The sequence below is a fragment of the Quercus suber genome, unplaced genomic scaffold (genome assembly GCF_002906115.3).
Source record: "Quercus suber isolate HL8 unplaced genomic scaffold, Cork oak 2.0 scaffold_721, whole genome shotgun sequence".
NCBI classification, from domain to species: Eukaryota; Viridiplantae; Streptophyta; class Magnoliopsida; order Fagales; family Fagaceae; genus Quercus; species Quercus suber.
In genome coordinates, this window is record NW_027070161.1 from 95859 (window position 1) to 109469 (window position 13611).

A 13611-nucleotide genomic window follows, 5' to 3' on the forward strand; every position below is an offset into this window, starting at 1 on the left:
AAGCACAATTGAAAAAAAGGCATCAGAATTTATTTTCTCGTCCTCGTAGCTACAAGCATGAATATTTTCCCATACACTTTGCTGCTCCTGAACCAGAAAATTTCTCGAGTACCTTTAGTTTCAATGTACTTGATTCCAGTTTTAATCAACGCAAACAGGTTAAGTAAAACTGCTAATATAGAGATAGTAAAGAGGAACCAACGGTCTGATGGCTTGAGATTCTTTGCACCATTGCAAATAATTGTTAATATTACTCCTTGAAACACAAAGTAGTAATTTGCAAGAGCGAAAGCGGACGATTGAAGATTGTTGAGACGCGTATCTATCTTTTCTATTACTGCGCTCGGTTCCTCTTTTTGCTTCACAAGTCTTTCCAACTCTTTGCCAATATCCATGAGTGCTAAAAAATTCAAAAGAGATGGATTTGTGAATGAGAAATGCAAATAAGATACTATGGTTGTTTTATTTTAATTTTTCTTTTGCCTAGTTAACGAGCATTTCCTTATTTATATAGGAATCAATCGACTATATATAGAAAGCAAAAAATTCCAGGGCCCACTTTCATTAAACTGAGGCATACTAGCACCTATATAGGGGTTGTACTCAAACTAGTGCTCTAATTCAATTTGGGAAAATGCTTTGAGTACTAAAAATAATTAGAAGTTCTTTTCAAGAAATTTGTGCTCTTGTTGTAGTCTGATGCTATTTGTAACTCCTGCTGTGAATATTTTTGCTTGAACATTTTGTTAAAAAGGATGAGGAAAGTGATAGGTTTTATTTAGTGGAGAAAAAACTGACTAAAATAAGAAAAGCATAAAAAGATGGAGATGGTAGAAACGTGCTAGGAATTGCATAGAAAAAGGAACTACAATGAAAATTGAAAAAATTAATAAGGAGAGAGAAAATGAGACACAAAAAGTATTTAATAAGGAAAGAGATAATGAGTATACTATTAATTTGGTAAATATTAAATGATATAATAATGGATAACAGTGTTTTATTTTAACCGTTCGATCTTTTAGGAATCTACGGCTTAAAAAGGGTGTAACTCTTATAGAGTTACACCAGGTGTAACTTGAACCCATCTCTTATTATTAACCCGACCCCTTCAATTTATGTTCTCAATTGTGAGCAACATCTCTTAAAAAGAAGGTTACTCCTAGCTAGTTCAAAACTGTTATAGTCATAGCATTCACATCCTCTTAGTGGCAAAGTTAGAATTTATGGGGGTGGGGGGACTTTAGTATATTCTATGTGCATGCATTGATATATATATATATATATATTACTTGACATAAAAAAGCAATACATATATTTTAATGATATTTTAATGTAATAAGACTTACGTAACAATAGCATTTTCACTATATTTTGTTTATTATCAATAAAGAACTTTTTGCATGAATAAGCCTTTTATTTTTCTTCAAAGTCAAAATGCCACTTATAAATGAAAATATTTTTAATAGTTAAATAGATACTAAGTACAACTTATGTAATAAATTTATGTTTTTATGGAATTATCTCAATTTTTTTAGGGATTCATAATGCTTTAATATTGTTATTTGTTAACTCTTAAACCTTTTTTTTTTTGATTTATTTATTTTTTTTTATAGAAAAGTGTTAACTCTTAAACTTAATCAATCAATCCTAGTGTCTTTTATTAATTTTCTGAATGAACCCAACTTGACTTTTTACGTACTCTTCAGTTAGATTTGTCTTAGTTTTCGATATCATTTGAAATTTACATATAAGTATTGATAATTTGTTTGGTTTATATATTGTTTGTTTATACTTTTTTTTAGGGGAGGTGTTTTTGAGAGGTTATTATTTAATTAAAGATGTATTTATAATTTATGTAATAATAGATTCTAGTGTTGACTTTTCCAGTCTTTACAACAACCATAAAACGAGCTTTTTAGCTATAAAACTTGTAAAAACAAGACTTCGTAATACAATGGAGGACGAACTTTTGGCAGATTATATGGTAGTTTATATAGAAAAGGATATTGCAAACAATTTCAATATAGAGATGATAATGGATGAATTTTACTTTGCAAAAGATTGTCACTAGGTATAATTTTGATGTGAATTGTTCTTATTTGAATATTTTCGTATATATGTATATGGTATACTAGGCAATTTTTGTATGGTAAACTATACAATTTTTGTATGTTAATTAACATTTAAGAATATGATGATATATCAAAATTAATTGTTTTCTATTTATAATAGATTTATGAATTATGATTATCATATACAATTTTTGTATGTTAATTAGAATTTAAGAATATGATGATATATCAAAATTAATTGTTTTCTATTTATAATAGATTTATAAATTATGATTATCATATCAACACTATAACTCGGCCCTCTAAGTGAAAATTTTTGACTACGCCCTAGGCGTAGCTTGTTCATAGAATATGTAATTTTAAAGTATGTACATAACATACTTGCAATTGATCCATGTAAAATGCACGGTACATGCAAGGGCGGAGTCATGTAGTCCTTGGGGGGCCGTGGCCTCTGCCAAAAAAAAAAAAAAAAAACTGCTAGAGTATATAGAAAAATTAATTAGGCCCCCCCAATGATGAACATTTGGCCCTCCCATATCTTCTCTATTCTCCCAAGTTGCTTTAGGGTATGTTTTGTAGGGGTGAAAACAGGAATGATAGAAAGTAGGATGGAAAATAGCGGTGTACATGGGTCGGGTTGGGTCGGGTTAAGGGAATTTTTTGACCCAACCCATCATGGTGGGTCAAAAAAATTTTGACTCAACCCAACCCAACCCAACCCACATGGGTTGGGTTGAACCATGGGTTTGACAAATTTATTATTATTATTATTAAATTGAGTAGAAAAAATATAAATATTAATATATTAAAAAAAATTCAAAGATTAGTATCAATATAACTCCTTAAAGGCAAACAACACTAATTACTAAACAACAATAGTAATTTACTAAGGTTTGTGTGAACTAATTGGCTTTTATATGGGATAGGAAGAGTTGGTTATTTTAAAAAAAAATTATTTATATAATATATATATATTAAATTAGTATTAGTAGGAGGAACCGAGGAAGTGCTGCTCTATAACTAGTTTTTTTNAACCTGATTATCGTCCTCGTTTATATACACCAGCGCCCTCAGCACCTTCTGCAAGTCTTCTCGGTTGACAAGATGGAAGTGACGTCAAAAGCGTGCAGGTTTGCAAACGGAAAGCACCACCGCATTAGTAAAAAAAAAAAAAAAAAAAAAAAAAAAGGGAAAGAAAAAAGACAAGAACTTGAAACCTTTTCTGTCTCCCACAGCCCCACCTGGTATTCCCTCTGTTGTTGGGCAGTGAAGGTCATCGTGCCACTCTCCTGACACGATGAGAAAATCCTCGTAGAACCCCTTGCTAGACTCGGGGAGGCACTGAATGAGTCGCACCCTGTCGTCCCTCGTCTTCAGGTAATACGACTTACCCTTAAGAAGTTGAAGGTTGTAACACCAGTTCACGTCGTGGTGGATCAACCTCAGCCCCATCTTCTCGTTCAGGGCGTCCACACAGCCCAGAATCCTAAAGACGTTTATCCCACACTGGGTGGGGGCCAACCGGAAGTGCATGAGGTAATCCCTCATCACCGTCCCCAGGGAGATTGTCATCCCCTCTTCAAGGAAGGCGACTATAGGAATTACTACCTTGCCCTCCTGCTTGTGTATGCGCCACTCCCCGTCCTCAAAATATCTCAGACCTACATTGCCGGGAATTCTGCGGTCGGTGATGAATTGCTCCATCGCCTCCGCAGTATCGACGTATTTCTTAAACCTACCCATCCCAGTTGACGCTTAAAAGAACTAAGAAAGAACAGGCAAAGTAGAAAAAAGGGTAAAGAGAAAGAGAGGTCAGAGAGAGACAGAGCGACTTACTGGAAAGAGGAAGAGCTCCTCGAACAGGCTTTTATGCTGGAGGTGCTAGTGAGAGTGTGGCTGAACTCAGGAGGGGCGCACGAATATTCTCGATTACAAATGAGGAACAGGAAGAAGCGGTTCGTACGGGTATTTATACCCCAAATTGAGGAACCATACGGGTTTTCTCGCTCATAAATGCAAGATGAACGTCCACCGTTGGATGGGTAACGCCTCATTAGACGTGGGGAGCACAGAGCCGCCTGAATTTAATGATGGGCACGTTACGTGCTCCGAAACGTCAGCGACGTGCCTTGGGCAGGTGAATAGACCCCAGCACTGATGGGGGTGGGGGGGTAAGGCCGAGGATGTCAAAATCCTTCTCCCCACCCAAGGATGCGTGCAGCAAGATTTTGAGGGGCTATTGTGGGGCCAGAAAATCGGGTAGCCTCAGCCCACTTCAACCTAGGCCCAAATGGCCCACGCCGAGGATGACCCTAGCCTCGGTCGTCCGAGACCTCAGTACGAAGAAGGGGCAAGCCCTGGGCGAACTGTCACCTCGGCATTGAATACGCTCACCTAACCTTTCTGGCCGCATTAATAGGGATGTAACCCCTTGACAGAGCATCATCGATCAGGGCGAACCACTGGAGCATGGATATGGCCTTTGATGGGACGGACGGTCAGAAGGAAGGCCAATAGATGATCAACAGGAGGAGGAAGTGAGGGATATATAAGAAATGTGAACAAAATGTAAAGGAGGGGTTTTTTGGAGGAGTTTTTGGAAGGGGGGAAGAGAAAACCTCCTCGGCCATGGGCCGAGGAGCATCCCCCAGTTGTAAATTGTACTAAGTATTTTTCAATAAAAGAAAAGAGTTCATGCTTCGTGAATGCTGGCCAGCCCCTAAACCTTCGATCCACTCTCTACAAATTCATTGTTCTGGGTTCATTGGGCCTTTAACCCATATCCTTTGGGCTTGGGCAACAAAAACTGACCCTACAGGTTTTTATACTAAAATTTTAACAATAAATACAATCAAAATTAGTTGTCAATAACTTCTCATTGTCTACTCTCTTTACTGGTACACTAATTGTTTACTATGGTCAACCACAAATTTTCAATATTACTCTAAATTATGTATTTGCATAATGTATCTGCATAATATATCATCACTGCATAGTATCTGCATAATATATCATCACTGCATAGTATCTGCATAATGTATTTACCAACAAATGCAACTCCGCTAAACAATTATCATTCATTATATAACAATATTATTAATTTGCCGTAAAGTTTGTCCCATGTAAAAGCAATTTAGAGCAATATAGGCACCATGTTTAAAGTTTTCGTCTTTCACTTCATTCATTCTTTCTTCTCCTTTTTTTTTTTTAATTTATTTTTTTTACACTTTTATGTGCAAAAAGAAGTAACTTTTGCTTGGAATTCATCAAACCAAAAATTTCTTAGACCAAAAAAAAAAGTCATGCTTGAAATTCAAAGAAAAAAAATATATGATCAGAGAAAAAGTGATAGAGCTTACCATGAGAGAGAAGAAGCCAAAAAATTAAGGGCCCGTTTGGTTTAGAGGTGTCTCAATTTTCATATCTCAATTCTTAGTTTTCATGACTCAAACTCAAAACCCATAACTCACCACTCAAACTCCACCATCACTCAAAAAATCCCAACACTTTGTTTGGTCACAAAACTCAGTCATTTATCTCAGTTTTTAACTTCACTTTTTTCCAAAATGATGGACCCACCCACTGACACTGCACAGAAAAATACGGTTGCTACCCGCGTCCCTTTTCTTTTCTGCTCTTCAAACCCAGCTTCACCGAAACTCATCTCCACCACCACCAACGACAAACCCTTCATCCACCAACATCAACCCAGCTCCACCACCACCACCACTACTAATGGCAAACCCAGAAATCCACAACCACAACCACCACCACCAACAGCCCTCAACACAACCACAACCTCCACCAAAAAATTCGAATGAATCAAAAATCCAAACCCACCAACAGCCTTCAACCAAAACCACAACCTCCATTAAAAAATCCAAGCCTCAAACCACCACAACCACAACAACAACAACAACAACAACAACAACAACAAAAAAGAAAAAAAAAAAAAAAAACCCAAACACAAACCCAAATCCTTAGATCAGAGACCCAAACTCAACCATCTCTACCATCACCGCTTGAAGAAAAAAAAAAGAAAAAAAAAAAGCAGCTAAGAGAAGAAACCAAAGCGAAGAACAAAGAAAGAAGAAGAAGAAGAAGCAAAAAAAAAAAAAAACCTTAGAGTAGGTCTGAAGAAGAAAGAAAAATAAAGAAGAAGATGAGGGAAAAAAATAAAAGCCTTGAAATCGAAGCCCCAAAAGCATACCTTAACCCGATTAAAACGCAAATCACAACTAAAATCGAAGACCTTTGCCATCTCTGCCATCATCGCGTGAAGAAAAAGAAGAAAAGAAACTAGAGTGAAGAAGAAAGAAAGAAAAGAAAAAAAGAAAAAAAAATAGAAGAAGATGAAATTACCCAGCCGTGAAGAAGAAAGAAAGAAAAGAAAAAAAAAAAGAGAAGAAGATGAAAAAACCCAGCCGTGAAGAAGGAAAAAAAAAGATAAGAAAAAGAGAAATAGCTGAAAGAACCCAGCTTGAAGAAGAAAAGAAAGAAAGGAAGAAAAGAGAGAAGAGGTGATGGTGGAGAGAAAAAGTGGTCTTGAGTGTCTGACCGTATGTAAAGTGCATCTTACAACACTTTTTTCTCCTTATTTTCCTTCCAAATTGGGAGGATAAAAAAAGGTGGACTCGGAGGGAAAATTTTCCTCTCTATTTTATGTCTCTCTTGTTTTCTCTCCTCAACCAAACAGAGAAAAATGTCATTTTCCAGTAGGGGTGTGCAGAAACCCACCGACCCGCCAAACCCGACCCGACCCAACTCGACCCGCCGAGTTGGGTCGGTTTTTAGGGTTTGGTGGGTTGGGTTGGGTTACAAAAAAAATTTTATGGCAGGTTGGGTTGGGTTTGGGTCATAAAATTACAAACCCGCCAAACCCGACCCGACCCACCAATATTTAATATATATTTAATAATTTTTAAAATTTAAAAAAAAAAAAAAAACTAGTTGTAGGGCACTTATATATATTATATATTTAATCATTTTTTAAAAAAACCAGTTATAGAGCAGCACTTCCTCGGTTCCTCCTACTAATACTAATTTAATATATATATATTATATAAATAATTTTTTTTTAAAATAACCAACTCTTCCTATCCCATATAAAAGCCAATTAGTTCACACAAACCTTAGTAAATTACTATTGTTGTTTAGTAATTAGTGTTGTTTGCCTTTAAGGAGTTATATTGATACTAATCTTTGAATTTTTTTTAATATATTAATATTTATATTTTTTCTACTCAATTTAATAATAATAATAATAAATTTGTCAAACCCATGGGTTCAACCCAACCCATGTGGGTTGGGTTGGGTTGGGTTGAGTCAAAATTTTTTTGACCCACCATGATGGGTTGGGTCAAAAAATTCCCTTAACCCGACCCAACCCGACCCATGTACACCGCTATTTTCCATCCTACTTTCTATCATTCCTGTTTTCACCCCTACAAAACATACCCTAAAGCAACTTGGGAGAATAGAGAAGATATGGGAGGGCCAAATGTTCATCATTGGGGGGGCCTAATTAATTTTTCTATATACTCTAGCAGTTTTTTTTTTTTTTTTTTTGGCAGAGGCCACGGCCCCCCAAGGGACTACATGACTCCGCCCTTGCATGTACCGTGCATTTTACATGGGATCAATTGCAAGTATGTTATGTACATACTTTAAAATTACATATTCTATGAACAAGCTACGCCTAGGGGCGTAGTCAAAAATTTTCACTTAGAGGGCCGAGTTATAGTGTTGATATGATAATCATAATTTATAAATCTATTATAAATAGAAACAATTAATTTTGATATATCATCATATTTAATTCTAATAACATACAAATTGTATATGATAATCATAATTCATAAATCTATTATAAATAGAAAACAATTAATTTTATATATCATCATATTCTTAAATGTTAATTAACATACAAAAATTGTATAGTTTACCATACAAAAATTGCCTAGTATACCATATACATATATACGAAAATATTCAAATAAGAACAATTCACATCAAAATTATACCTAGTGACAATCTTTTGCAAAGTAAAATTCATCCTTATCATCTCTATATTGAAATTGTTTGCAATATCCTTTTCTATATAAACTACCATATAATCTGCCAAAAGTTCTCCTCCATTGTATTAGAAGTCTTGTTTTTACAAGTTTTATAGCTAAAAAGCTCGTTTTATGGTTTTGTAAAACTGGAAAGTCAACACTAGAATCTATTATTACATAAATTATAAATACATCTTTAATTAAATAATAAACCCTCAAAAACACCTCCCCTAAAAAAAAGTATAAACAAACAATATATAAACCAAACAAATTATCAATACTTATATGTAAATTTCAAATGATATCGAAAACTAAGACAAATCTAACTGAAGAGTACGTAAAAAGTCAAGTTGGGTTCATTCAGAAAATTAATAAAAGACACTAGGATTGATTGATTAAGTTTAAGAGTTAACACTTTTCTAATAAAAAAAAAAAAAAGGTTTAAGAGTTAACAAATAACAATATTAAAGCATTATGAATCCCTAATAAAAATTGAGATAATTCCATAAAAACATAAATTTATTACATAAGTTGTACTTAGTATCTATTTAACTATTAAAAATATTTTCATTTATAAGTGGCATTTGACTTTGAAGAAAAATAAAAGGCTTATTCATGCAAAAGTTCTTTATTGATAATAAACAAAATATAGTGAAAATGCTATTGTTACGTAAGTCTTATTACATTAAAATATCATTAAAATATATGTATTGCTTTTTTATGTCAAGTAATATATATATATATATATATCAATGCATGCACATAGAATATACTAAAGTCCCCCCACCCCCATAAATTCTAACTTTGCCACTAAGAGGATGTGAATGCTATGACTATAACAGTTTTGAACTAGCTAGGAGTAACCTTCTTTTTAAGAGATGTTGCTCACAATTGAGAACATAAATTGAAGGGGTCGGGTTAATAATAAGAGATGGGTTCAAGTTACACCTGGTGTAACTCTATAAGAGTTACACCCTTTTTAAGCCGTAGATTCCTAAAAGATCGAACGGTTAAAAATAAAACACTGTTATCCATTATTTATCATTTAATATTTACCAAATTAATAGTATACTCATTATCTCTTTCCTTATTAAATACTTTTTGTGTCTCATTTTCTCTCTCCTTATTAATTTTTTCAATTTTCATTGTAGTTCCTTTTTCTATGCAATTCCTAGCACGTTTCTACCATCTCCATCTTTTTATGCTTTTCTTATTTTTAGTCAGTTTTTTCTCCACTAAATAAAACCTATCACTTTCCTCATCCTTTTTAAAAAATGTTCAAGCAAAAATATTCACAGCAGGAGTTACAAATAGCATCAGACACAACAAGAGCACAAATTTCTTGAAAAGAACTTCTAATTATTTTTAGTACTCAAAGCATTTTCCCAAATTGAATTAGAGCACTAGTTTGAGTACAACCCCTATATAGGTGCTAGTATGCCTCAGTTTAATGAAAGTGGGCCCTGGAATTTTTTGCTTTCTATATATAGTCGATTGATTCCTATATAAATAAGGAAATGCTCGTAACTAGGCAAAAGAAAAATTAAAATAAACACAACCATAGTATCTTATTTGCATTTCTCATTCACAATCCATCTCTTTTGAATTTTTTAGCACTCATGGATATTGGCAAAGAGTTGGAAAGACTTGTGAAGCAAAAAGAGGAACTGAGCGCAGTAATAGAAAAGATAGATACGCGTCTCAACAATCTTCAATTGTCCGCTTTCGCTCTGCAAATTACTACTTTGTGTTTCAAGGAGTAATATTAACAATTATTTGCAATGGTGCAAAGAATCTCAAGCCATCAGACCGTTGGTTCCTCTTTACTATCTCTATATTAGCAGTTACTTAACCTGTTTGCGTTGATTAAAACTGGAATCAAGTACATTGAAACTAAAGGTACTCGAGAAAATTTTCTGGTTCAGGAGCAGCAAAGTGTATGGGAAAATATTCATGCTTGTAGCTACGAGGACGAGAAAATAAATTCTGATGCCTTTTTTTCAATTGTGGCTTGAACATTTTGTAAAAAGGGATGAGGTTTTTATTAGGGAAAAACACAATTATGGAAGGAATTGATAGAAAGGAATTACATAAGAAATAAAGAACAAATACCCTCAATTTAAGTTATATTTTTTCTTTTTTTCTTCTCTCTTCCTTGGGTAACAACGTTGCCCCCCTCCCCCCTTTTTTGAGCAATCACATTGCCAGTTGTCACTTTTTTTTTTCTTTTTCTTTTTTTCTTGGGCATTAACATTGCCTCTTTTGTACTTCAAATAAAACAAAAACTTGGCCCACCTTACATTTAAATACCCAAAAGTCCAAACACTTCACAACAAAATTTTACTTTATCAACCCATTCTCAATCTCAAAAAATCCATGGAATCCCTTTCTTTCTTATTCTTTTTTTTCTCTTCTGTGGTACACTGCCACTGGCTTTTTGGCTTTGGCTTCACAAACCTCGTTCAATTCTAATAAACTTTTTGAGACATGCCATTTTTCTCTATGCAAAAACCTTCTAGCTAGGCTATGGATTGGGCTTCTTCAACTTGTACTACTTGTTCATATTCATTCACCTTCGTATCACTCATGCTACTGCTATTGTTACTACTGGGTTTGAGTTCCCAGAGCTATTACGGGTTGGAGACATTTGGGCTTGACATTCACCACCGATTCTCGGATACGATTAAGGAAATTCTTGGCATTGATGGGCTTCCAGAGAAAGGAAGCATAGAGTACCATGTTGCTATGGCCCGCCATGACCGCATAATTCGAGGTCATCACCTTGCTGCCAATAACAACCAATCGCAACCCACTTTCGCCAATGGAAACAAGACCATGTTTTTGCCATCGTATGGGTATGATTAACAAATGCTGCATTTTTTTATGAATAATTTTTATACAAAAAGAGAAAAAATAATTAATGTTTTGATATATATATATATATTTTAAATTTTTCTTAAAAGTGGTATCAGAATTTTTTTTAATAATTTATTAATAATTGAGGCACCCATTAACATGACTTTTTATTTATTAATTCATTCATGTCTATTGGTCTTATTATTCAACCAAGACAAATACACAAAAATTATTGTTTTTTAATATATTAAGATATAATCATCTACCAATAAAAACAAAAAACACAAAACACTATTGTTTCTTAATACACAAAACATTATTGTTTTTGTCACTTACTTAGTCTCACTACCGATACTATGAATTTATTCTTCATTACCAATAAACACTTTTTCTAACTTTACAATTTTTAATCCTATTGAATTACTATTCCTCTTTCTATCACTTGTCCCTATTATTGTCTAACTACCTAATAGTCACAGACTCACAAAGCCAAAAAGCCACCAAAAAAAAAAAAAAAAAAACCACAAGCACAGATGCATATATTCAATTCATAATCACCATCATCACTCATCAGTAAAAACACAAACACCACAAGAACAGATTCTGAGATTCACAAACATTATATAGGTTTTGAAGGATGAAGTGTAAATACTTAATTAAGTGTGAAGTGTGAACTGTGAAGGCTGGAACAACGAAGTTGGGCTGGGTAGATCGAGTCAACCAGCAGCAGGATAGGTCTCGCGTGGTAGCATTGGTGTGGCCATTTGGGTCTGCGTCAGGGCAGCAAGATGGGTTTCGCGTGGTGGTGGCTTGGGCAACGAGATGGGTCTTTGGTCTTGCGTGTTGGCAAAGTGGGCAACGGCAAGATAGGTGTTGCTGTCTCAGACTCTTGTTCTCTCTCGCCTCTTAGTTTCTCTCTGTATCACCTACTCTCTACTCTATAGGTCTCTCTTGCCACTTTTTTCTCTGTCTCGCTCTCAAAAAATTTTTTTTCATTTGTTTTGCCATTTGGACTATTGGGTTTACATTTTTTTGGATTTACATTTTTTTTAAAGATTTATATGGAATGGGTTAATGATTCATGATTTTGGAGGGGGCCCAACAAGCTACAAAGTAAGGAGACCCAAGTCTTTTTTATTTTTATTTTTTAAATCTGAAAATAAGCTACTAATTTTTTTTGGGCTGGGGGGGGGGGGGGGGGAGCTTGGCCCCCACCTAGGTCCGTCCTTGGTTTTGAATGTCACAAAACTATTTGCCTCTCCATATATTCCCTCTCAGTTGTTATGAATTCATGAGGCAAAATGACCAAGGCATTATTATATAAGTTTTAGATCCAACCCATATATGAAAAATTATTGAATATTCTAGAAGTACCATAAATGTATACTTCTTCCTCTCACATGAATTGTGGGTTCCACATAAATTTAATTAGTGGTATCCACAGTTATATGAGAGAGGAGAGTAAGCATTTATGGTACTCTGAAAGTATTCAATAATTACCCCTATATATAGGTTTTCATTGAATTTTTGGTTTTATTCACTCTTTGGCCTGAGATGCAAAAAAGGAAAGTGGCGGTGGTGACCGGAAGTTTCAGTTGAACCATCTCCAATTTCGTGACCAAAAGTCAACTATTCAACATAATAAACAATAAACTAAGACATTTCAAATAATCAAAGCCCGTGCAATTTTTTGACCACCTGTCTTGAATAGTACTCTAATCTACATAGAATTACTTCTTCAACAACATATTTTTGAACTCTCTTGTGGTACTGTCGTAAAGTTTATTGTTTGTGCAACTTAGATTTTCAACACCTTGTAATAGGAAATTCAAGTTATTATATGCAAGAAACCAAAAAAATTCTTTTACAAAATCTTTTTGCACAAGTAGCTAATATAAAATTTTAGAATTATAGCATTTTTTTCAATGTTAGAACATTGTACAAAGAGTTAAATAAGTTACAAACATTTGACAAATCAAAGAATTCAATTAAGTGATGGTTTTTTTTTTTTTTTTTTTTTCAGATATACAAATTGTTAGGTTCTAAAAATTTAGAATTAAATGTTTAGAGTCTTATTTTGTTTATGTTAGCAAACCAAGAACAAAAACATGTCTAGAATAGGTGTTAGACATTACTCAAGGTGATACAAGTCAAGTCTGAAGAACATTCAAGCTGCAAGAAAAAGAATTGAAACTTAGTGAAGCTCGACTGATCAAAAATTACAGTAAAACAGTTTCTGCAGAATTTTAAATCAGGCCTAAGCCCGCGAAAATGTTTAGGGTTTCAATCCAACACTCTTAAGTATAAAAGGAAAACTCTAACTACATTTTAAAGACTCTTGAAAGACTTGTGAGTTATTGCTGTGAGATCTAAGAGGCTTTGTACTTTCTAACTCCGCAAGTGTCTACTGGAACGAGATCTATACAATCAAGTGCTGGTGAAATTTAGTTGCTGCTGCAAGATCAACAAGTGGTGATCTGAAATCTTTGAGTGGAATCTTAAAGTCATAAGCATGGGAGCTTGTATGCTGCAAATCCAAGAGAGAAGAGTTCATGGATTCGAAACTTGCACGTGGTTATGTCAATAAGTTACTGCTAGAGGTAGCAATAGATTTAGGGTTAAAT